This window comes from Scaptodrosophila lebanonensis, unplaced genomic scaffold (genome assembly GCF_003285725.1).
Source record: "Scaptodrosophila lebanonensis strain 11010-0011.00,11010-0021.00 unplaced genomic scaffold, SlebRS2 tig00000043-arrow-pilon, whole genome shotgun sequence".
Taxonomy (NCBI): domain Eukaryota; kingdom Metazoa; phylum Arthropoda; class Insecta; order Diptera; family Drosophilidae; genus Scaptodrosophila; species Scaptodrosophila lebanonensis.
The window spans coordinates 8,991,123-9,015,014 of NW_022060545.1; the positions used below are offsets into that span (position 1 = coordinate 8,991,123).

The 23,892-nt window shown below is 35.5% G+C and overlaps 1 protein-coding gene across 1 annotated transcript in view; it reads left to right on the forward strand.

Annotated features, from left to right (window-relative positions):
* The window catches only part of LOC115622118 (AF4/FMR2 family member 4), a 141,364-nt gene that overhangs the window by 133 nt on the left and 117,339 nt on the right, over window positions 1-23,892 (forward strand). The gene's annotated exons all lie outside the window — the stretch shown is intronic.

Consider the following 23,892-nt stretch of genomic DNA (forward strand, 5'->3'; position numbering starts at 1 on the left):
AGTTTTCCAAAAATGTTATTCATAATTCAATCGATTGTCGCATATTTAAAGAGAAACCAAAATAATAACTAGACTTAAGGATTAACCTAATTCTAAATGGAAACTCTGAGAAGATTCCGGCTGATCGAATTAGCCGAAAATTCGTTTTTTCGAAATCTTATGATTTACAATAATTATGGTACATCTGCATTTCTCCTAACATCTTTAATTCTATAAACAAGCAAACTTTCTAGTCTAGTGTAAAGTCAAAATACCTGAAAATCTTGCCAGATCTACAATGGGGATCTTTGTTTCAAATGTTTTTTTTTAATATCATAGCTTTCGCTGTAGCTAGCAATATACAAAACTATAGCATAATATCAGATATCACGAAACTCTCCTCAATTTTCAATTTAGATTCTATATCTCTCTGCTCACTAAAAGAATCTGTAAGTCCTATAGTTTCTATGACAACTTTTTATTACATGTTTTAGTTTTATAAGTTTTCTGCTAAATTTAGTGATACCGCCATCTATTGGCAAGGATGCCAAAATGCGACTTTTCCAACTGAGCTTTTGAAAGCACCTGTGCTTTATGGGGAAAAAGTGCAAGGATGCAACAGGTTAAATAAAATCGGAGTAAAAGAAAAAGATATAAACGATAATTAGGAGTGCTAGTAAATGTATATATAATAAATAAGCAGTTTTTATCATACAGATAATCGTACAATGCCATCGGGAGCTCGGTTAAACAATACTGTTTGACAACTTCCTCAATATGCAACAACTACAACAACACATTAAAAAGAGACGAGCAGCTGCAGATACGAAACGGCGGCAAGAAAAGCCCAAACATTGATCTGTATGCAGGTGTGTGTGGGTGTGAGTTTAAGAGAGTGCAAGAGGGACAACGATAAGTCAAGTGAAAACAGAGCAACAAAGGAAGAAGAAAAATTGAAAAGTAAACTATGCGATGAGTATGAGAGAGGTAAAGGAAATAGATGACGCAATGCTCGATCGTGCAATGAAAACGCAAAAATTGTTGCTAAGGAATAATTTAACTCAGTAGGACGTTGACAAACGTGCATATGTATATGGTTAAAAGGAAAATGTAGCTACATATAATAATGATCTCAATAAGTTAGAGCAAAACAAATATACTGAAATATGTACATAAATGTATATTATTTATTTTGTTATATGTATGTACATATATACTTTTGTGTACTTACTGTATTATATATTATATTAAATAAATAACATCAAACATTAACCTAGGTGACATTGACTAAGTTTTTATACTTATTATATTTATACTTAAAACTCAAAGAATAATCATTATTCTAGATTCTGTGAGACAATTTCGTTTATATAAACGAACAGACAGGCAGACGAAAGGACAGACAGACATGACTATATCAACTCGTCTTGTCATGCTGATCAAAAATATATATACTTTGCGGGGTCTGCCACGCTTCCTTCTGCCTGTTACATATGTACATTCGCATTTGTGATTTAAAAAATAATTATTTAATAAATTAATTATTTAGTTAATTAAAAATATTCGCCTTGACTCACTGATTAAGGATATATATAAATTTTGTCCTTAATCGTTATGAAACAGACAACATTTCAGCTTGAGTTTTATTTTTGATCAAAAAAATAAAACTCAAAGAATAATCATTATTGTATACGTTTTATTTTTTGATTATTGGTTAATTTTCAAAGTAAATTCAAAATTAATCATTAAATTGTTAGCGAATTAAATATGGTAATATTGTATGCAACATATACATATGTATGTATGTATCCTAATATGAAATAACGTGTATTTCTATGTATGTACTGTATATAATATAATAAAATAATGTGTGGCGATTAAACTTTAAAATCCTTACACTATCTACTTATCACTATAAAAATTCGCCAATGCGCAGTTTATATAGCATACATATACATATTCATACAAATGCATATACACATGTATATGTACATATGTATAATAATTCCTACTGCGAAGTCAAAGGCTCGATAGTCACATTTTGCAGCATGCAAGCTGCCTCACCCCCACATACGCAAACGCGGACAGTTGCCTCACACACAATTCATACAACACGCGAATCACAATTCCTTGCAACTTTCTTGCGCCGGCTTCTGTAGCTGCTTGAGTCGGCGCTGACATTAGTTGCATTTTTGTTGCCAACGCGGGCAGGTGCTTTTTTTTAACGACGCTCCCTCATCTTATTTGCGCTTCATAATTCTGGAATTATTTCGTTGTGTTTTTCTCAAACATTGTGTTGTGTTTTATATTATTTGCACTATTTGTGCGTATCGTGCGTGTGCTGTTTAAACAAAACTTAAGCAAATTAACAACAAATTTCAATAAAATGAATGATTGGCCGAAAGAGTTCTTAGAAGCGGGCGTCGATGCCGGCTCCATTACCGGCAATTGGACTATTTTCTATCGTTGTTGCCAATTAAACGATGAACTCAATAATGAATGGGACGACGAAATGGGACTGAATGAAGAAATTTGGGTTCGTTTTATAAAGTCATTTTAATTTAATTTCTGTAACATTTTTTTCCTTTTCCATTTCCTTTTGTGAGTCAGAATTGCCAACATTTTCTCAACTTGTTGCTTCTTTGGTGCTTTAAGCTCTTTGTGCTTTTAAAAGCGATAGTGCGTAGTTGTAATTTTTGCCGCTAGCTGGCGCCATTGACACTTTGTCAGTTTTTAGTTTTACACACTAGGTGGCGCAGCAAGCACTTTCAAGTTATAGAGCTTAGCCGCTACGTATGATATTAATTGAACTACGTTTAAATATTTGAATATTTAAAAATATTTAATAAAAACAAATATTTTAGAAAAAGGAACTTAAGCAGCAGTCGGACAGGCAGATAATATTGTGTTTTAAAAAAACTAATAACAATTTTTTACCAACAAACTTTATTGTGAATATCTTTTCAAAGAAAATACAAATTTGTATGCAAAGAGCTAAAAAAAAATCGAAATTCTTAACGAAGCAAATCATAAAATAAACACATATGAAAATAAAATATATAATAGTGTTTAAAAGATTTAAAATCAAACAACTTCTATTGATTCTTTAAGCACATATATAATATCGATTTTGGAAACGATGGTAATGGTGTTAACTTTATTGTGGGGACAGTGCGAACTGAAATGAGATTAAAACAATTTTCAAATATTTCTCAAATGCGTGAAAATGTGCCTGTGTCCATCAGCCTATTTTCAACTTTGATTGGCTTGCAGTCAAAGTGCAGCTGTCCGTGCTGTCCATTTTGCACTGCAATCAAACGAATGCGGCCACAACACACCCATACACACACACTAACACACACACACACTCACACAGAGGCCCCAAAAGCAAACAACTAACCAAACGGCCGCATGAAAATCAACTGAAAACTTCAGCGGTGCCTAGAAAACTGTGCCGCACCATGCCTTGCCATCGAAAAAAAGGAATTGAAAATCACCACAAAGTGAATTTCGTGTGCCATTAATGTGAAACTTTTGAGCTAATGCCGGTTGAAAAAATGTTGCTATAATTAGATAAACAGCCCCACAAACAGGGCCGAAGCTGCAATTCTCTTTCGCTCTCTCAGCTGCCTCTAACACACAACACACACACACGCATACATACAACAACAACAGGAGCACGAAAAACAGTTTGCAGTTTGCACTTCAAAGTGCCGACGAAAAATTTTACACAGCGCTAAAATTCAATTAACCAGCTACACTCGCCACTAGGTTCGTGTGTGTGTGCGTGTGTGTGTGTGTGTGGGTGCGTTTGTGCCACGCCCATCATTGATTACTTTGCCTCACTGAGTGAGTGGCGCGAAAATTTATTTAGCATCGAAAAGTTTGCCAAATAAGGCTCTGGAGTCAATTTTTCTTTTCAATTTTTTTTTTTTTTTTTTTTTTTTTTGACTGGGGCGCCTTAAAGCAGGCAACCGTATTTGGCGCATAAGTCAAATTCAATTAGACATGCCTTGGCCCTCACGTAGCCAGCCAGTCAGTCACTCAGTCAGCGAAAGAGCCAGCCAGTCATCCAGTAAGCCAAAGTCAGAAGTCAGTAGTCGATGCCTGCCTGCCTGCTTATTGCCTTTTTACATAAAACAGCAACATCGACTTCGGGTCCGAGCTAGAGAGGATAAGCGGACGTGACTCGGGAATGGTGGCCGGGGAAAAAGCGGATGGGCCTTCATTACTTAGCGATTTTAAAAGTTAAGACTTGAAAGCTAAGAAAAAGTAATAAAAGGAACTCTTATAAAATACTAAATTAAAATTGTTCTTTGGAATTATAGACTGAGCAGAACTAAAAGACAAGCAAATTGAAAACAAATACTACTTTTAATATATTAAAAAGTACATCATTTATTTTTGGTGATCTACTATAAAAAAAACACGATACAGTAGCATAGAAACTACCTTGAAAACGGCTCCAGAAACAGATCTGCAGATATTTCAACTTGCTTTGCAGAAGACTTTTTTAAAATTAAAATTAAGCGTTTTAATCTAGAAGCTTCAATCATAGCTCGGACACATATTCTAACCTTCCGAACAGACTCAATTTGGCAACAACTTACTATTTGATTTTCTTTCATATAATTATTAAGTATTTTTGAATACTGCACGAACTGAATTATTTTTGATTAAATATTTGACATTATTTATTTCTTGTAAGACCTTTGAAACCACAACAAGGACTCTGTTAATATTTCCCAAACATATGCCACATAAACAATTAATTGTGTAACAATTTGTTATATGTATTATATTCGGGAAAAGGGTATCTATTTTTTACCCTAATTTAAAATTTTATTTAAAGAGGTTTTAAGCTGCCATTTCGTATGAATGTACTGAATGCCTTTTCATCACCTAAAAAAAATGCATCCCTCAGTTTCCAGCGAGTTATTATCAGATAAGGATAGCTTCGTCTTATTGTTAACAAGAGAGGTGCGAATTCAGTGTTTCATTTGGAAACATATGGAAACCTTCGTGGCTCTTAGTCCGGGATTGGACACCGTTTGAACTGCTTCAACGAGCTTTCCATAACCAGCCATCGTCCTTTTAGGAAATGTGTTGATTCCATTCCGATTGCCAAACCATTCAGAAATGGAAATTCAATCAATTTTGCAGTTTTTTTTTTCATGATAATTGGCACCGAGTTTATTTAATTTTTTTTATGACGGAAATTTCCAAAACAAAACGTCGAAACAAAAATTGCGCATAAATAAGTGAGACACTAGCGGGACAGAAAAACTTTAAAATATACCAAATAGTTCCGCCATTGGCCTGCTTGCTTTACAAATAAATCGAATAGACATAGGTTCTTTTTTAGATGGGAATCCCAGCACTTGTAAAAAGGGACAAACATCCTTATGGAGTTGTTGTACCATCTCTAGCCACTAGTCTCACCGAACTGTGCAAACTCTTGGCTATTGGCCAAAATGTCAATTCGTATTTCGCATTCGAATTTTTTTCTTGTGTTCGACTGATGTTTCGGTTTTTGTCAGAGTGTAAGTGTGTGTGTATTTTAAGGCCACTTTGTCTTTTGCTTGGATAAATTGTTGTTGTTGCTGTTGCTGTTGTTGTTCGTGTGCCCATCACAGCTCAAACTTGACTCGACTTGGTTGGGCGTTTTATATATAAAAGCCTGCGGAAATTATCATAGCGCAGAAAAAACGGAAGACTTATAAATTTTGGCTTGCAGCAAAAGGCAATCAAGATGAAGTTGCCAGCACACATCTGCACCCATGCTCTACTATATAGTATATTTGCAGATATGTGCAAATACATACATATGTAAGTTTGTATGTGTGTGTGTGTGTGTGTGTGTGTGTGTAGAAGCTACAATACACTTGCACTTGTGCAGCCTCCATTTTCTACAAATAAGCAAGACATGCATGGCAACATTTCCGGCTGCTTGGCACCATTAGTCGCAGCAGTCATGCCCCCTTCTCTCTTCTCCCATCCCCCTCCCAGCCACCTCTCAGTGCACTTTTGTTGCATTCTGGGTCTCTTTTTGTGCAGAGATAAGCAGTTTTGCACAACTACAACCACAACTGGCTCTAGAAGGAAAAACTTGTTTTTAAAAAAGCACATTTGACATGTGTTCATTGCAAGCTCTCCTCCGAACTAGCCACCACCCCATCACCCCGCCGTTCCGTGTCGAGTAGGATCGACACAGCAAACCCTTCCTTAATACTTGCTCAGATTTTCGTGCACTTTTCGTGTTTTCTTAGCACCACTGTCTGTGGGCAAAAACTTGCCAACTTTCTGGCGTCTTGTCTGCCTGTATGTGTGTTGGTCTGCCTATTTGTTCATGTTTGTATAGCCGTGCCCAGCACACTATATTCATTATTTTGTTTTCATTTTCTTGCGCACAACTTTGCAATTGAATTTTATTGTATCTTTTTTGGAATTTAGTCAAAAATAATAAGTTTTTCCGCCCTCTTCTTTATCTCGGGCTGACATTTCCAAATAGATTTTTACGTGCCTTGCCAACTAAAAATCGAGAGCGTATAGCAACAAATTTCAGAGGCCTTTTAGTGCCCGCATTCAATGGCATTCATAAACTGCCATTTGGCGCAGTGCATGGCCCAACACTTCATACTCAATTTCTTCGGTTACTTAGGATTTCTATTCACTTCGCCGGCAATTATCTGAGATGCAGTAGAGAGTGCCAAAAACTATAGCACACTATTGTGCGTCTTTCATTAGAATATTGAGTAGAGCGAAAGTGTTTTGGCAGTTGTACATGGAACTCAATATACTGCCGACAATTTGGATTAAGCTGAAGATAAAAATTTGGGAGTTCAAGCAGCAAAGTCTGAAATACTTGTATGTTGTGCATGAGATGAGGCATCTATGAAGATTAAAATAATTATGAAAAGTTTGAAACTAGACGGTCAACAATTTTTTTTGCATATTTTATAGTGATTTTTGAATGAATTCAAATAAATGTTCTTTGATCGACATATGACTTATTTGTCTCCCAAATTTCTTTGAAATTCAGCAAAGAAGCTTCTTTTCCACATGCTTTAAAAAATATGATACATTTTCAAAAATTCGCAGAATTTGGAATAACACTTTTGCATCTACTCGTAAGCATTTTGAATGCAGGCAACGACTTTTATTGCAGCCACAAAGAAGTATTTATTTCAAAATTATGTATCTAGATAAATGTGTTCCTATTCTCGACTTTTACTTTCTTTGCCAAATGCTTATATTTACATTCCACCACCTTTAATTTAATCTATAGATATTCAGGAGGAAGTAACGCAACCCACTAAGTGTTGAGAGCTAGGGTTTTATTCAAAAATGCTGGATTTTGAAAAATTATCTTCAAAGATAGAAAGAAAGGAGAAGAATTAATCAAGTGTATCTTAATACAAACATTCTGTTTACATAGTATTTTGAACGATTTATTTATATATATAAATATTTACCTTCGTTCAGATAATTCTAGATATATCGGCTTAAGACTTCCTAACTCTCTCCTTGTTTGCATATGATGGTTACGATTCTAGGCATATTTTTCTCTACTTAGTATTTCATTTATTTACAACGAAAAATCCAAAATGTAAAATTTTCCTACTTAAGGTTTTACCACTTTTCTTTTATTTGTATGTGCCTCGAGGTCAAGAAATGCGTTAAAATATACATGTATATGTAAATTCGGTTCCAAATTTGTTAAATTCCGCACCGAAAGTTGCTTCGAGTGGTCGTCAATTAAAAAAAGCAACATATAGTATACATACATATCTTTAAACTATTAATGAGCACTAAGAAATATGAACTTCGAGCTCTTTAAAGTCTTTTTATTGATTTTGTTATTTTATTTATTGACAAAGAATATCCTTGATGTAGAAAAACAATTTATAGATAATTTTTAGAGTAAAAAAAGAGTCAGTGATTTTTTCAAAGGTCTCTAACACTAGATGATTTTATTAAGGAGAGGAATAGTTGATTTGAAAGTAGATGAGCAAATGCAATATAGTTGGAGCATAGGAATTGAACAGTGGTTAAGAAGAAGATACTAACGACAAGGATCCGCTTGAGCAGTGTGGGAAACGAAGATTACGATGCCAGTTCAAACTAGAAAGAGCAACAAGAAAAATTGTTTCTGGACCAACTCAATCCGATTCTAAAGAGCGCTATAATGAGGATAGCAAACAGAACTACTTTTAACAATCTATTGCAGGCTATAGTTATAGTAAAGTGTTTAATTTTGCATTTCAATTCGATTTTCTTCCTCCAGCAACAAACTTTTGTGTTGTTTATTTATATCCAAGAAATATATTATAGCACTCATGCAATAGACTTTTTGCAAGCGCTTGCGTGAATAAAAACATTTGAGTTTTTTTTAACTTTTAATCTAATACATAAATATCTCACAACTTATTCAATTTCCAAACAGAAATAGAAATGTGATTGGCGAACATCTGTTGGCGTCACTCTTCCCTTAACTTTCCTTTTCGCAAAAACTTCAGCTTTGACAGAGTTGTTTGGTTGTCCTTTTTGCTGGCGCAGCTCTATAAATGTTTCAACAAAAAAGAGCCTGCAAAGCATCTCTTTAACTGTAACCTTAGTTGTGCCTTTTTTGTGCCATTTCACAAGTTATGTAGGGCAGGCCTCCTTATTTATTTGCCAGCATATTTCTGCCCTTTGCTCTAAACTCAAACGCACTTAGAGACAACAAGGACCGCACAGCCAGACATTTCCATCTGCACCTGTTATGTAGGGTGGCATAAAGTCATATATTTAATATATCTGTTTATGCACACACTTTGCCCGCATCAGCTCGCGTTGTCCTGACAACACAAATCAAAAAATATTACACAAATAATGGCCGGCACGGAGCGAAGAAAGGAAACCGCAGCAAAAAACCAAACAAACATAAAGCAAATCACGTTAAACCAAACGAGACCAAATGGTATGAAATTTAGATGAGATGTGAGTTGAGGTGAGTGGGGAATGAAGTTTTTCGTCATGGAGTGTGATTATGAAAGAAATACAAGTAAGAGAAGATGTGACTCACAGAGCGAGTGAGAGAGAGAAAAGGAGACACACACAGTCGCCGCATTCTGGAAGCCCACGAAATGCTTTTAGCTTTTGTGCAAATGTTGCATACTTTTCGGCGTCAGACACACTCATACATACAAGTATATGTAGAGTATATCCACATGTCGCCCATAGGCGCTCACAGCCCGCAGACAAATTATAATTGAGTGCATTGCAGAGCGCATTGAACTGCTCCCTAAGCTCCGCTCGAGTCCCCAAACAGTTCGGAAAATCCCTTTGGGCGGGCCGTCGACCTGCCACTGCATGTCTGTGTGTTTAGGTGTGTGTGTGTGTGTGTGTGTGTGTGTGTGCGTGCACCTTTCATGGCATGTTTAAATTGTTGTTGTTGTTGATAGCTGGCTTTGTATAATTTGAGCGCCCAACGACCATTTTGGGAGCTGGAGATTTTTCTTTTAATTTTGCTCTCTTTTCCGTACCTTCGCTTTTCTACTTTTCTGCGTTGGCTCTTAAATGATTTTTCCAAACGCGAGCTAAACCCAATAGTCTGTGGTCTCTGTATGTATGTGTAGATGTGAATACACTCAGCACAATAATTCCATTACAGATGCCATATTTCTTTGAAACATTTCAAAGCTTTTTAAACAATTCATCATCATGAGTAAATAAAGAATAAAGCCAACTTATAGAGCCAAGTCTAAAATTGTGACTAGATTTGGAAAACATTGTATTCAATTCGGTTGTAAATAGTGTGGTTTACAAATATAATGTCAATTTCAATAAAAATCCAAAGAAAAACTGCAAAGGCACAGCTTAAGCTTAAGAATTATAGTGAAATCGGGGAATCAGGTGATACGGCTGCCTGTTTTCTTACTTGTTCTACTACAATAAAGTGAAATTAATAGGGCTGTCAAAGTTCCAGTGTATTTACTTCTTCTACTACAATAAAGTGAAATTAAAATTTAAACTCTGCTTATCGTTACGAAACGAAAACGGAAGCAAAAGTAGTTAATCGAATACGACTTTAATTTGTCAACATTTGCTTTAATTATTAGATTCGCTTTATTCAAAACTAGGAACAGTTTAGCGTATGTTTTCTTTATCTCTCACCCCAATAACGATAAAATATTCCTATTTTTTGAGATTTTGTAAAAAAGTGTTCCACACATATTTCAGTTCTTTCTTATTAAACTTTTTCCCAAATTCGCTGCAAGCCCTCTTTTATGTGCAGTTTGCATTCTTTTTCACTTTTAAGATATAACCTGAACACGAAGGATCATAAGGGTTTATTAGGTTTTTGGTGAAATAAGCTTGATTTGTATTCTTACTGAAGGAGTTGGAAAAAAGCCTTACATTTCAATCGAATGATTAATGATGAATATTCCCAGTGTATTCTTAAAATGTGCAGGTGTGTGTGTGTGAGCGTATTATTTGGGGGCGTTGTTGCTTCGCCGCGCTTGGGCGGCCACTTGAGACGCTGACATGTGTGTGTGAGTGTGTGTGTGTAGGGAGAGGGGATTGTGTGGTATGTGCTCGACAAACCGTAGCCTTCCAAGCCACATGCGTTGCTTTCTTTTGGCCAACATTCTGCGTTTCTCGGTTATCCTGTTCCGCTCCTTTGCCTTGGTTCTCGTCTGCTCGTTTTCGTTTGCGTTCTCGTACTCGCGTTTGGGCCATAAATTTCAACGTTGCCATTTTAATGAATGGATTTTTTAATGTAATGTTGCTTGCAACTTTCCGCTCTTGCCCTCTCACTCTATGCCACTCCCCCTCTCTGTCATACTCGCGCACTGTCTTCGTGCTGAAAGGCAAGCTGTATAAATAAATGCCGCCTATTTAGCGGGGCCGCTCGCAGCGTCTTGTGCTTGCGCCCAAAAATATGCTTTAATTTATTGACTAATTTAGCCAATGTCTTGAGGCCATTTGGCGCGCGTGCTAATAGATACTTTTAGCACGCTTAATGGCCAAGAACCACTCTCCGCAGCTTTTCCGCTGTCCTTTGTTTATGCAACAAAAAATTGCGCATCCATTTTTCTCCCTTCGGCCGCTCCCTTTTTTTTTTTGATGTGCCAGCAACTTCATTTTGGCCCAATAACCTGAAATGTGCATGTGAGAGATTGAAAAATTTAATTAATAGAAATTGTAGACCTTAGATGCTAAAAAAAACACACACACACACACGCACACACACACTCGTACACAGCCACTCGCAAACACACGCATACATAGCTCATTAGCCATTGCCTGACATTTACCTGAGCACTGGGGGGCTGTTAGGGCGCCTAGAAGGGCAACACATAAATTTGTGATTAGGATGCGACCCACACATTGCTTACAACAAACAACAAATGGCAACAACAACATTAGCCCGAACAACAACACCAAACAAGGCCAGCAGCCATTTTTCTACAAATGAATGAACACATGTTTTGCGCGTTTACGAGCGACGCCGCCAAAAAGTATGTGATGGCAGCCAACGGCAGAAGCAACAGCAACATGAAAGCCAAAGATGCGTGCACGAGGGCTGTATGACAAAAAATAATAACAATATTGAGCTAATAATGCGAAAAAATTTGCGGCAATGTATACTGTTGAGTTGGAGTGTGAAAAAATTTAGCTGCAAGCAAAATAAATATAAGCTTTAATAACGAAAATAAATCCAAAACATAGCTATTTTCGCCCCAACATAAGTATAAGCTGCCATCAATGACAGTTCCAAGTAATACAGTCAGAACAAGCCTTGAGGCAATTCTTATGACTAGGTTTGAAATAATTCCTTGCTTGCTGCCTCTGACTTCATCTCGAAATTTAAGTTTCATTTTCGATTAAATAAATAAATAAATCTCGTCTACAGAATGATTAGCGCGACGTTCTTTAAGGCAATGGCAAATTTCAGCCTCTTTCTGGCATACTTGGAACATATTTTAACAAACAATCGCTCTCGACTTGATAGAAGAAGAGGCTTTTCTTTAATGCTGCCACAGGGCTTCTAAACGAATTTTGGGAAATAATTTGACGTTACTGCGCCCTTCCCTGCTATGTCGTTGCAAAATAATTGAAGAGACTTATTTGTCAGTTCTTCCTTTTTAAAAATAATAAACACTTTTGAAATATACATTTAAATATTTTAGAAGTTGCACTTTTTGTAATTTTTATTTAAAATTATTTTTTCAAATTTGTTTTATATTTGAAATCTCAAATCTTTTTAAAGAATTTTTGTAAAATAACAATCACAATTTAAATATTTTAAGAGTTGCACTTTGAAATCTTAAATTTTTTAAAAGAATTTTTGTAATTTTTATTTAAAATTGTTTTTTTTTTACATTTTTTTATATTTGAATGAATATTTATTATTGAAAAATAATTGAAGAGACATATTTGACAGTTCTTCCTTTCAAAAAATAATAAACACTTGTAAAATAATGATTTAAAATATTTTAATCACTTTGGAATCTCAAATCTTTTTAAAGAATTTTTGTAATTTTAATTTTTGATTTTTGTTTACATTTTGTTTATATTTGAATGAATATTTATTATTGAAAAATAATTGAAGAGACATATTTGCCAGTTCTTCCTTTTAAAAAATAATAGAGACTTTTAAAAGAGAAATTTAAAATATTTTAATAGTTGCACTTTCAAATCTCAAATCTGTTTAAAGAATTTTTGTAATTTTTATTTTAAATTTTTTTTCACATATGTTTTATAGTTGAGTGAATATTTATTGCAAAATAATTTATCTTTAAAATTTCAAATCTGTTTAAGGAATTTTTGTAATTTTAATTTTTAATTGTGTTTTCAAATTTTTTTATGTTTGAATGAGTATTTGACAGTTCTTTGTCAGAAAAAAACAAATAAAAACAATTTAAAAACAATGAAAACAGAAAAAATTCCTTAATTTTTGGACCAAAAACTGATCGCAATCTCAATGAAGAGTTGTTATATCAAATATTTATTTTACGAAACATGTCCCTGCCTCCATTTCTGATACTTCTTGAACAACACTCGCACATGTGTGGGAGATTGTATGGAATGCCTGCGATTTTATCTGCTCATGGAGTCCCATGTTACGCGCCATTGCCAACCTGTGCCAACCCGTCCCCAACCATTCGTCCTCCAGCTGTGACTACATACGCCCCGAGCAAAGGAAGTGGCCCACAAAATGGCTGACAGTGCGTGCGTGTGCGCGTATGAGTGTGCGTGTGAGTGTGTGTGTGTGTGTGATTGCGTGCTTGGCGGCCACCTTTTGTCATCGTTTTCGGTGCCCATCGCTGTCGTTCTTCTTGTAGTGCGATAACAAGCATCATAAATCCTTTTTGCTTGTAAATGGCAGGCCAAGACCCGAGACCGAGACAGAGGCAGAGACTGAGAACGATACTCCCCCATACTCGTACCTTAACGCACCCACAGATCTTGCCACCCATCAGCAACTCCTGGCGTGCATTTTCTTTGTATCTATTTAGAAGGCATCATAAGCGAGTCCACTGCCATCGTTTGTTATTGTTTGCGGCTTGTTGGCCGCGCTTTTCGCACACGCCCAACCATATATCAAGCACTAAGCCCGCCATCTTGGTTTGTTGCGCCCCAAAATTCAGCTTGCGGTTAGTATTCCTTAAAGCCACAGGGCATGTACTTTTCCAGTTTTTTATTCTTACGCTCACGTTTATTAATATTTATTATTATTTGCGATGCTATTCTCTACAAAAGCATCTAATTATTTTTAACAATAGTCTGCGTAATAAAAATAAAATATGCAGATAACTTTTTAGTCAACCATGGAAGGCGCACATGGCGATGTTGCTGCAGAAGTTATAGTTTCCTGTGTTTCGGCGGAAGAGCTTATTACAGAATATTGACTAAAAAGCTGATTTTTCGCCAGAAGTAAACGTTTCCTTTGCTTAAATGTTTTGAAAGATAAGGATAGTGGAATAGAAATTCTCTTGCACATCTATTTTGGCAAAATTTTGATTTATTTTCCATTCCGTAAAGGCAATGATGTAAATGATTTTAACTTATTTTGATTTTCAATAAATTTTAAAACTTTTACACTACATACTTGTACACCAGGTATGCAAACATATATGCTTCAATCCTCAATACTGCAAAAAATTAAGAAAAATCTTTCTTGATGGCGATCTTGCCATAAAGATTGAAATTTCGGAATAGTTATAAGCTTGGAGAATCGCAAAGAGGGAGATAAAGAGAGAGAGAGAGAGAGAGAGAGAGAGAGAGAGAGAGAGAGAGAGAGAGTGAGTGAGTAAATGAGTGAGTGGGGAATATCTTATAATCTGAACACAACACCCAAAAGCCATTCATTAGTTAGATAGGATTGATCTGCAAAATGGGTTGAAAGTCATTTAATTTAAATTTAATTTTTTTCCTTCATCTTCTCCATCATCTCTCATTAACTAAAAACTTTAAACGGATGTAGACGATATGAAAGAAATTGCATTTTTATTGAAATTATGTAGACCATGTTAATATACTGAAATTGTATTTTATTTTGTTAATCCCAGATGTTATTTTAATCTTTGCCTTAATTCGCTCGCAAAGTATGAAATGAAAGCGTTGCTTATCACTCGCTTCGCATTTTGTTTATGCCCGGCGCGTTTCATTTTTTTCCGCTTTTAAGCCAAAGCACTTGCATTTATTATCGACCAAAATCCATGAGAAAATTGCCACATTTTTTCATTTGAAAAGAGAAACGCAAAGGAGAAGCTGTAGAGAGGAAGTTGCGACTGCAATTTGGCGGCCGAGAGATTAAAAGTTGCAAGCGCAGATTTGCATTTATGTGTGGGTGTCGGGCTGGAGTTTCTGGAAGCGTTAGTCGCCATAAAGTATGCTACAGGAAAAACTCAGCGCCACGCATTCAAAATGGTGTTGAGCTTAGAGGCGAAGTTATTTGCAGAGGACCAACAACAACACCTAACACACACCATGACACCATATCGTGCAAACAACCAACACATGCTCCTGCACTGACAGAAATAATTGACAAATTAGAATTTTTATTTTTCAAAGTTGAAGATAGAGCTGCGCAGAAATCGCAATTACAAATGTGGGATTAAGTTGCATAAATATCGCTGCTTTAAATCATGCTATGTTTAAAATATTACTCGATTCAGCTATCTTCGACTTTTACGATTAAAATTTGTTCGAAAAATGTATCAAAACTGTGCCGATTTAAAATAGTTTCTAATGTCATCTATTCTAATATTATAAAGAGGAAAGATTTGATTGTTTGTTTGTTTGAATTGAAAAGGTTCCGAATCTACTGGAAAAAAGAATGGAATCCTTACTAAAACGCCAATAATGTAACCAAAGGTGTAAAAAAATTACCTTAAAAAACACCTAATAGCATGCTGTTAGTTCATAATCATCCTCGAAACATTGTCACTTTAAATACGTATTAAGGCAATATTATTCAAAAGCCCGACACCGTGATTAATATTGAAGACATTTTAATTCACTAAACTCTTCTGGACTGCAGCTGCTGAAAATCAATTTATTTTCTTACCACAAAATAAAACATCAAATATCTTTTACAGAGAACCTCTGACATAGTAAAGAATAACAACAAATTAAAACAAAATTAACAAAAAATCACTAAAATAATAATATCCAAAATAAATTGCACTCCTTAGTAACTCGTATCAAAAAGAAGGGTGTATGTGTGTTAAGAGTGTGTGTATTATAAAAGATATAATTTTTTAAATTTTTGTAAAAATACCCGTGCGAAGCAGAGGCAGGACGCTAGTTGTTAATATTTGAAAGAACTTAAAAAATTATATTGAAATATTGAATCATTTCATACGTTTATTTATGAGATGTGTTCGATGGAAGACTATTGAAATTAAATACAATTTTTTTAACACTGTTGTGGATCTTTATATACACGTAAGCTTTTCGTACCCCTCTTATAGATATTTATGTATACTTCAAATAAGCCTGAGGATTTCTATATAATTTCTCATAGCCTTGTCAAATTTCTTAAACTTAAGTAGAAAATTGTTTTTTAAAATCAAGCTTTGATTAAAAGTTTAATCACTTTGTATTGCGTTGCGATATTAAATCGCAGCACTATGTATAGACAAAAGAGTGAATATCGCTTATTAATTGGGAGAGATAAAGTGAAACATATAACCCTTAATTTTCTCCATTGAAAGTTTAATTGAAAACGGTCCGGGACAGACTTGTATAATGGCTTGAATCGCTTCCATTTAAAATCGAATTAATCTATCCGAAGCAATTAATAGTTGTATTAAAGTGTCATTAAATTCAGATCGATTTTTATCCCCTGTGTAAACACACACACGCACACAGCACGAAATGCCAAGGCAGAGCAGAGAGTTCAGAAATCAACGCTTTTGCCGCCTGTGGTTGCGTTCAAGCATTCAAGTTTCAACAGCGTGGATGGCTGGTGGTGCATGGGTGGCTGGGTTATTTGCATTTCAAATCTGCATGCCGGTGAAGAAGAAGAGAAGAGTGCAGGCATAGCCATGTTTAATAAGCCTCGCACGCTAGGTGGCAGCTGCGAAATACTCCTCTCCCCTATCCGTTCGCAACGCCAAAGCCAACGCCATCGCCAACGCGACCAGCGTGGTCATCATCATCATCATCCTCGTTGGCGTTGGCGTTGTCGTCGCCGCCCTCCTCATTGTATACACATGTGGAAATTTATGAATTTTTGCTCTTGGCCTGCGGCCACACTGGCCCTGATCCTCGTTGTATCCTGTATCCTGGTCCGGCTAATGCAATCTTGACAGCTTGGCCGCCCCAAAATGAGGCTTGTCACTTTTGATTTGGTTTTGCTGGAACGGTGTGAATTTTTGATTTTTTGATGCTCGCCCTACACAGGCTGGACCTTGTTTGTTGACGTTTCATATGGCAAGGACATGGCCGGAAGAACGAATACGAACACCACCCTCATGTTGTGTGGAGACTGTGGAGGGCCTTGTGTGTTGATGCCATTAACAGCGAGTGTGTGTGAAATTGGCTGTGAGACAATTGCAGACGCGTTAATGGCCGACAAGTCGAATGTAAATGGCAAATGGAATCGAGGCCAGATTAGTTTTTCGTTTGCCTTGCCAAGTTATCACAGAGTTTTGCTTCAAATAATGACACTTTACGTCTAAAGATTGTGTATTTTGAATTTCACATTCACTGATTCACTGATATTGAATTCAGGATGTTAGGAACAAAACTGATATCCTCAATTAATGAGTGCCTAATGAAATTGTGGCAGCTCAGTCAAATTTTCATCAAAAACTTTATTACACATTTTTCATTTAAAATATGGGGAAACAAAAACGAGTATGCTAATAACTTTTTATAACGAGTACGTACATACTTGTACATATATAATTATTTACATCCAAATAATTTCCTTTAGTTCACTATAAACTGAATCGAGTATTCTTTGGGATTACCAGCACTTAACATACGACACACTAATGTATTTTTCGCATTTATTTCTTAATTAATTTGTTTGTTTTTTAAATTTCGAAATTATTTTTAATTATCATGAAAAACCATATTCAGTTATTCTATAACTTTACAAAATAACGTTTTAAAATAAAATACTAATCACAAGCAAATGCAGTGCAGCGCTATTGACAAAATAAATTATTTATCTCAATTTAACAAAAAATATTTTTTTAAAATGTTTTTTTTAATAAATAACGCGCTCAAATTTTAAATTGTAGCTGTCCGATAACAGCATTTGCGCACGCACGATAGCTCGATAATATGCGAAGCTGAGCACAAAACGTATTTGGGAAAAATACCAAAACGCCGCATTGAGTGCGCGCTCTCTCTCGTAAAGGCACTCTCTCGCTCTCCGACGTCAACGTCAACGCCATTGTCAGCGGCGCTACAGAAGCGGCCGCCAGTTGTATTTTCTCGGTCTTCTGAACAAGTCGTGGGAGTCGGAGACTCTGTTGATAATTTCGGCCGCTGAAAGTGAAAAACGTTTTTCCGCCGCACGCACGCACACATCAATGAGAGATGCTGAAATATGTAAATTTTAACGGTACAACAATCAAAACACATAATGTTGATAAAGTAAAGCAAACAAATAATACGCATGTGTATGTAACAAACCAACAATGTGAAAAGTGAATAATAATAATAAGATTGTAGCAGCAGCAACGACAACAACATACGAGAATATTTAAACGCTTGTGTCTAAAATATATCGTCGATTAATCTGCTGGTTGTATCTCTCCCGCAGATACAATTTTGTAGTGCGCGCCCGCAAAACGAAATGAAAAGTTAAAAATAAATACTTATATATGCCATGACGACGACGGCAACGGCAGCGGCTACGTTTGTGGCAAGCGTACGGCAACAGGGCAAGGCAAAGCGGCGACGTCACACACACACACATGTATACACACACACACGCGCATAAACATTATTCATGTTCTATCAGCAGGCGCGAGGGACGTGATTTCTCTTGCGCCTTGCCGTTCTTCTTCGAAACATTCGAACGTTTTCAGCCTTGCTGTGCGGCGCACCGCGCTCCCTTCCCTTTGCTCAACCTTCCCACCCCGTCACCAGAGTTGCCAATTTTTGAGTGCCAGAAAAAGTTAGATCAACAATTAAAAATCTGCTAGAAATAGCTAAGCCAATTAAGATGCTGGCGGAAGGTTAGCTGTTTCTGACGCACTCCAAATTTGTTCTACGATCCATAGAATAACAATATTTCCATGAAATTGTTAATATCTACATAAGCAACGAAAGGTCGTCAGACACATCATTTCAATGTCTCGTCAATATGAAGTTGCCTGATCTGGTCTCGGCTTTCTGCAATCTGCATATAAAAACATTTTAACCGGCGGGAAAATAGCTAAATTGTCAACACTGCTTGGCAGTAGCAGCGCACCAGCATCATCATTGCTCATTCAATTTCATTGTGGCCTCTGCCACTGTCTCTGGCTCTGCCTCTGCCTCTGCCTGGCTCTCTGCATTTATTTTTGCGCACATTTTTCGCTCGCTACCTTCTTGTGGCTGGCCTTTCGTTTACATATTCACATGTGGCCGTGCCTTGTTTATCCTTTGATCCTTCTTACATTGCCATTCGCCCAACCGCATGCCTCTTTTTTCTGATTCGATTTTTCCCATTTCGGCCGACTGGCGCAGCATCCGCGCTCAGCTGCTTGCTTGTTTTGTTTTCCCCTCTCTCTCACTCTCTTTATCTGTCTCTCTTTCAGTCACTCATTGAATTGTCTGTCTGCTTTGCAGTCGCAGTTCGCAGTTCTTAGCAATCAGCCAGACCGTACAAATAAAATGTGTGTGCCAGATGATGTTAGGATAATGTTTAGAAAAGATGCCGCTACTAAGTGCATAAAAGGCTGAAACAATGCCGCGTTCAAGCTACAACAACACATTAATCTTTGTGTTTATGTTGCTGCTGCATTCATTTATAGTTTATAAACAATTCATTCAAAACTCAAAGAAAACGCGTGTATTGTCTGTTCTTCTTCTTATTGTTATTTGCGTTTTGTTTCGCGTTTGCGCCGTGTTTTCATTTTTCACATCACATCATTTTTTTTTTTGCGTATTCTGCTTTTGCATCCAAATTCTGTTTTCGTTTGTTTGGCGTGGCAGACAAACAGAGGCGGCAATACAACAAGAATAACAACAACAACAGCAGTAGCTCACAACCCCTAAACAAAAAGAATTTTTGAGTAAAAATTTCTTTGTGCAAAGAATTTGGCACACGTGCAAAATAAATACGCTGCGAAAAACAAAGCAACAAAGTTTTAAAACGCTGCTGCGTAGAAATAACCAAACGGAAATTTTGAAAATATCGAGTGATAATAATAATCTGTGACCAAATATTGTGAAATAAATATCAATTTATATAATAATAATTTTATATAATAAGTTCAATTAATTTAACGACTTTTTCTTAACATTTTGAAGCACCTAAAACAAAAAATCTCGTTTTAGAAAATCGAAATAATATATTGCGAAATGTTTTATTACCTGTTTTTTCAATAAATGATTTTCAATGAAATGCAATTTAATTTTAAAAATATTTTTTGAATGGAATAATTTGAAAAAGCATTTTTTAAGATAAAATCTGCTTTAGGAAATTTTATTTTCATTTTAAAAAATGATTAAGAATTTGTTATTGTTGTGTTGCAATGACAACTAAAATATTAATGTATGTATTTATTAAATTAAATTCTAAACCAACCTCTCGTCGGCTAGCAAATATAAAATTAAATTCACTCAAATGTTAATAAACACACACAATAAATAAATTTGTGCCAAAAAGTTATAAGAAAGTAAAATAAATTTCTAAAACAAAAACGAGCAACAAAAAAAATACTCACTAAATAAAGTCAAAAATTGTCAAGGAAAAGCAAAGCAAAATAACTACAGAGAGAGCATTAAAAAACACAAAACGCTCAATTTATTTGCTTAACAACAACAAAATACCTGCCGTGAAAGTTCTGGTGGAAAATTAGAAAGAGCCGTGCACGTAATTCGCGACGCAACTGTAACAATAAAAAGCCGTCAAACTGTGGGGCTCAGGGGCATTTTTTCTTCCTCCGCAAGGAATGTATTATCCGGTAAGCAAAAAAAATAAGAAAAACCACAACAACAGCAACTCTCTACAAATTGAGATGCATAAACAAATAGACAGATGGCCGCAAAATTGCAACTCAAAACAAAAGCAACAACAACATGAGCAAATACGAGTAGCAGGGGGCAACAACAACAATTCAATTTGCTTTTCTTCCTTCTGTTTGTTTGTTCGTTTATTTGTCTGCTGCTGCAGTTTTTCATTGCCTTTTGTTATTTAAACTTTTACAATGTATGCACATTTTAGCGTTTTTAACGTTTTACTAAAAAAGGCGCGGCAATTACAGCACGTGAGAGCGCCAGCTTTGTTTTTGTTTTAGCGTCTGTTTACTTGAAGTCGTTTTCACTCTCAATATAAGAGTATGTACTTGTATGTTTGGATATGTACTCGTATATAAAAATTGTTGTTAACTCGTTTGCTCAGCGCAGTGTTGCCAACTGTCCAGCGCGTGCCAAATGGCTAGATAGGAAAATGCAATAAGCTCGAGAAAGGCCAATATATTTACAATATTTAACTTTAGTGAGATAGTGGTGGTATACCTTCTTTTTCTTCTTCTTTAGCGGCGATAACAACTTAATCTTGTTGAAGATAACTGATCAAGATTTTTTTAAATGTAAACGCTTTTTAAATTCTTTAAAAAATAGTGACATTTTAAGTAATATTTTGTAAATAATTATGTTTTGCAAATAATTGTGTTTTGAAGACGAAGCCACATTAAACAATTCCAATAGCTAAAATAAAATATCGATTCGACCTGAAATTAAATGTTTTTTGCTTCTCTCTGTTGCATGAATTTCTTTAAATATTAGTCTTACATATTTTTTAGTGGATTTATAGATTGTTCTTAAGTTAGTTTCCTGGTCTGGAAGTCCACTTATAAGTTTTGGTTCTAAGGATGCACACAGGAACGACTAAACGGACGTCAATTGTGTTTAAGATAGAGGTTCTCTATAAATGACACGATATGAAGAGTATTGAAATCAGATTAGTATTGTTTGTTACTGCCATTCTGCTATACAATTAAATAATTAATTAAATACATTCTAAATATTCGTAGCCCTAGATTAACCACATTCTTAAAAACCAAATCATTGCAGCAAATTTAAAGTTTCGAGGACGGGTTACAACTTTCAATTATTTACTAAGCAATACTATTAGCAATATCTTTCCTTACTGCGTTTTAATTAAATATCTAATTTAATATCCAGAGCAGCACTTCATATCTGTGCTATCAGATCTCAGTAATAGTTACAGATATCGTACAAAATTCGTATGTACATTAAAATCAAAATATTCAATATTTTCCCAACATATTTCCATATCTTAAGTGGCCAAACCCAAGGCGCAATTTCTTAAAAAAGCAAGCCAAATGGGCAACACTGCTTTTTAGCAGCCACTCGCTTGCTAGCTCCTCCTCTCCCCTCTTTTTCCCTATATCTGTCTTCTGCCACTCTGTCCAGCTGTTTACCTATTTACATACACCACAACAAATAGTGTGGAGAACGTGTTTCACACGTGTGCTGTTCAGGCCGCTGGACTGCCTAATTCATGGACGACACCATAGAGCAGGAATTTCTCCCCGACAAGCACTTGTTGTTGACTTTAGCTTTTATTATTATTTTGTTTTTTTTTTTTGTTTTGTTTTTTGACAATACACGTAAATTGTTTACATATTCGCTTCTTCTTTAACAGCGACTTTGTCGTCATTAGCAGCGTGTAACGCGGCTTGTAAACAATGAGAGGGAAAGGTGGAAAGGTCGGGGTAGAGCTGGGGTGGAGGTTGAAGTCTGCCAAAATTTGTTTGGCTCTGGTAATTTGATAGCCAAAAGCGGGTCGCTTTGCGGCTTTTGATTTGTTGATTCTCTTGATTCTTTGTTCTGTGTGTGTTCGTTCAAGCAAAAGATAATACATACAAATATTTGTATACATATTTGTGTACATGTGTGTACATACTTGTATGTATGTATGTACAATTTTTATATAATTATAATTCGATGTACCTTTAAAATTGAACTTACGATGTGAATCGTGTCGCCTCTGTTTCCATTCGCTCAGATCAGATAACATTAGCCTGTGAAAATTCTGACAATTATTCCCACGTACGTTAAACTTGCATTTATTTAATGTTAATTTATTTTGTGTCCATGAATAATGCTACAAATTACTAATCTATTTGTATTTCTCTTACATTTCTTTGCAGGTACGTTTTTTATTCCCTGCTACTTGATTCAAATGTAAATGAGCTAAGAAAGAAGCACACTTGGTATGATAGATAAGGAAGTTGAATTAAGGTGTTCATTCGAAATCGTCTCAAAAGACTTGATGAATGACTGTGAATATATATCAGCGTATTACGCCTTATGCGTGATGTCATTTAAAAGGCGTTCGAATGATGAGTTTTAAATTATATACATATAATCGAATAGGGCTCTACCCAAAAGGCTATAGATATAAGATACGCTATCAAAATTTTAATTTCTTAACACGATTTTTTAACAAGTACATAGATAGTAATTCGGTATTTAGGAGAGCAAGAATTAATATTGTTAATATTGCTTTTCTTATTGGGGCATGGCCCCAAACAAAAGTCGAGTGTTTTTAAAAACCGCACTGAATACTTCCTTCAAAATCTTGATAATACTAATTGCTAGGAAAATATAATATAATATACATTTGATTTAGACCCTCATGAAGAATATAAATTTTATTTTGAGGGTACGCTAAAAAAAGCACCAGGATTTGGGAATGGATGTAATGTACCATTGTTTCCAAAAGTTGTTTTTTTCCAAAATCCATTATTCTCTTGAAACATGCTACTAACAATTATTGAAATTCGGTTTAAGAAATGTAATGATATTTGCTTATAGCTGCAAATATGTAATACATGTATGTAACAAATGAAATCAAACTCCATTTCTTAAAATAATAAACAAACCAAATGAAACAACAAAAAAGTTTTCAAGGGCGTGCCTTTACTGAAAATTCCTTGAATTTTTGTTTGCCATTTCATGGCAGATTGTAATCCAGTATTTATGGTCAACCTTCGAACTTATTGCTCAAAAAGTCAGTCGAGAAATAAAAGAAATATTAAAATCATAATTAATAATAGCGCTGAACAAAAGCAACAACTATAGCTATAATAAAATCGTTAAAGTTTTGGAAAAAACACCAAAAAAATATGAGAAAAATGTTTTAAAAATTTACCAACTTTGCGGTTAACTGCACACGCACAATGGCACAATGGCGGGTCGGTCGTCTCTCAAAGCCCT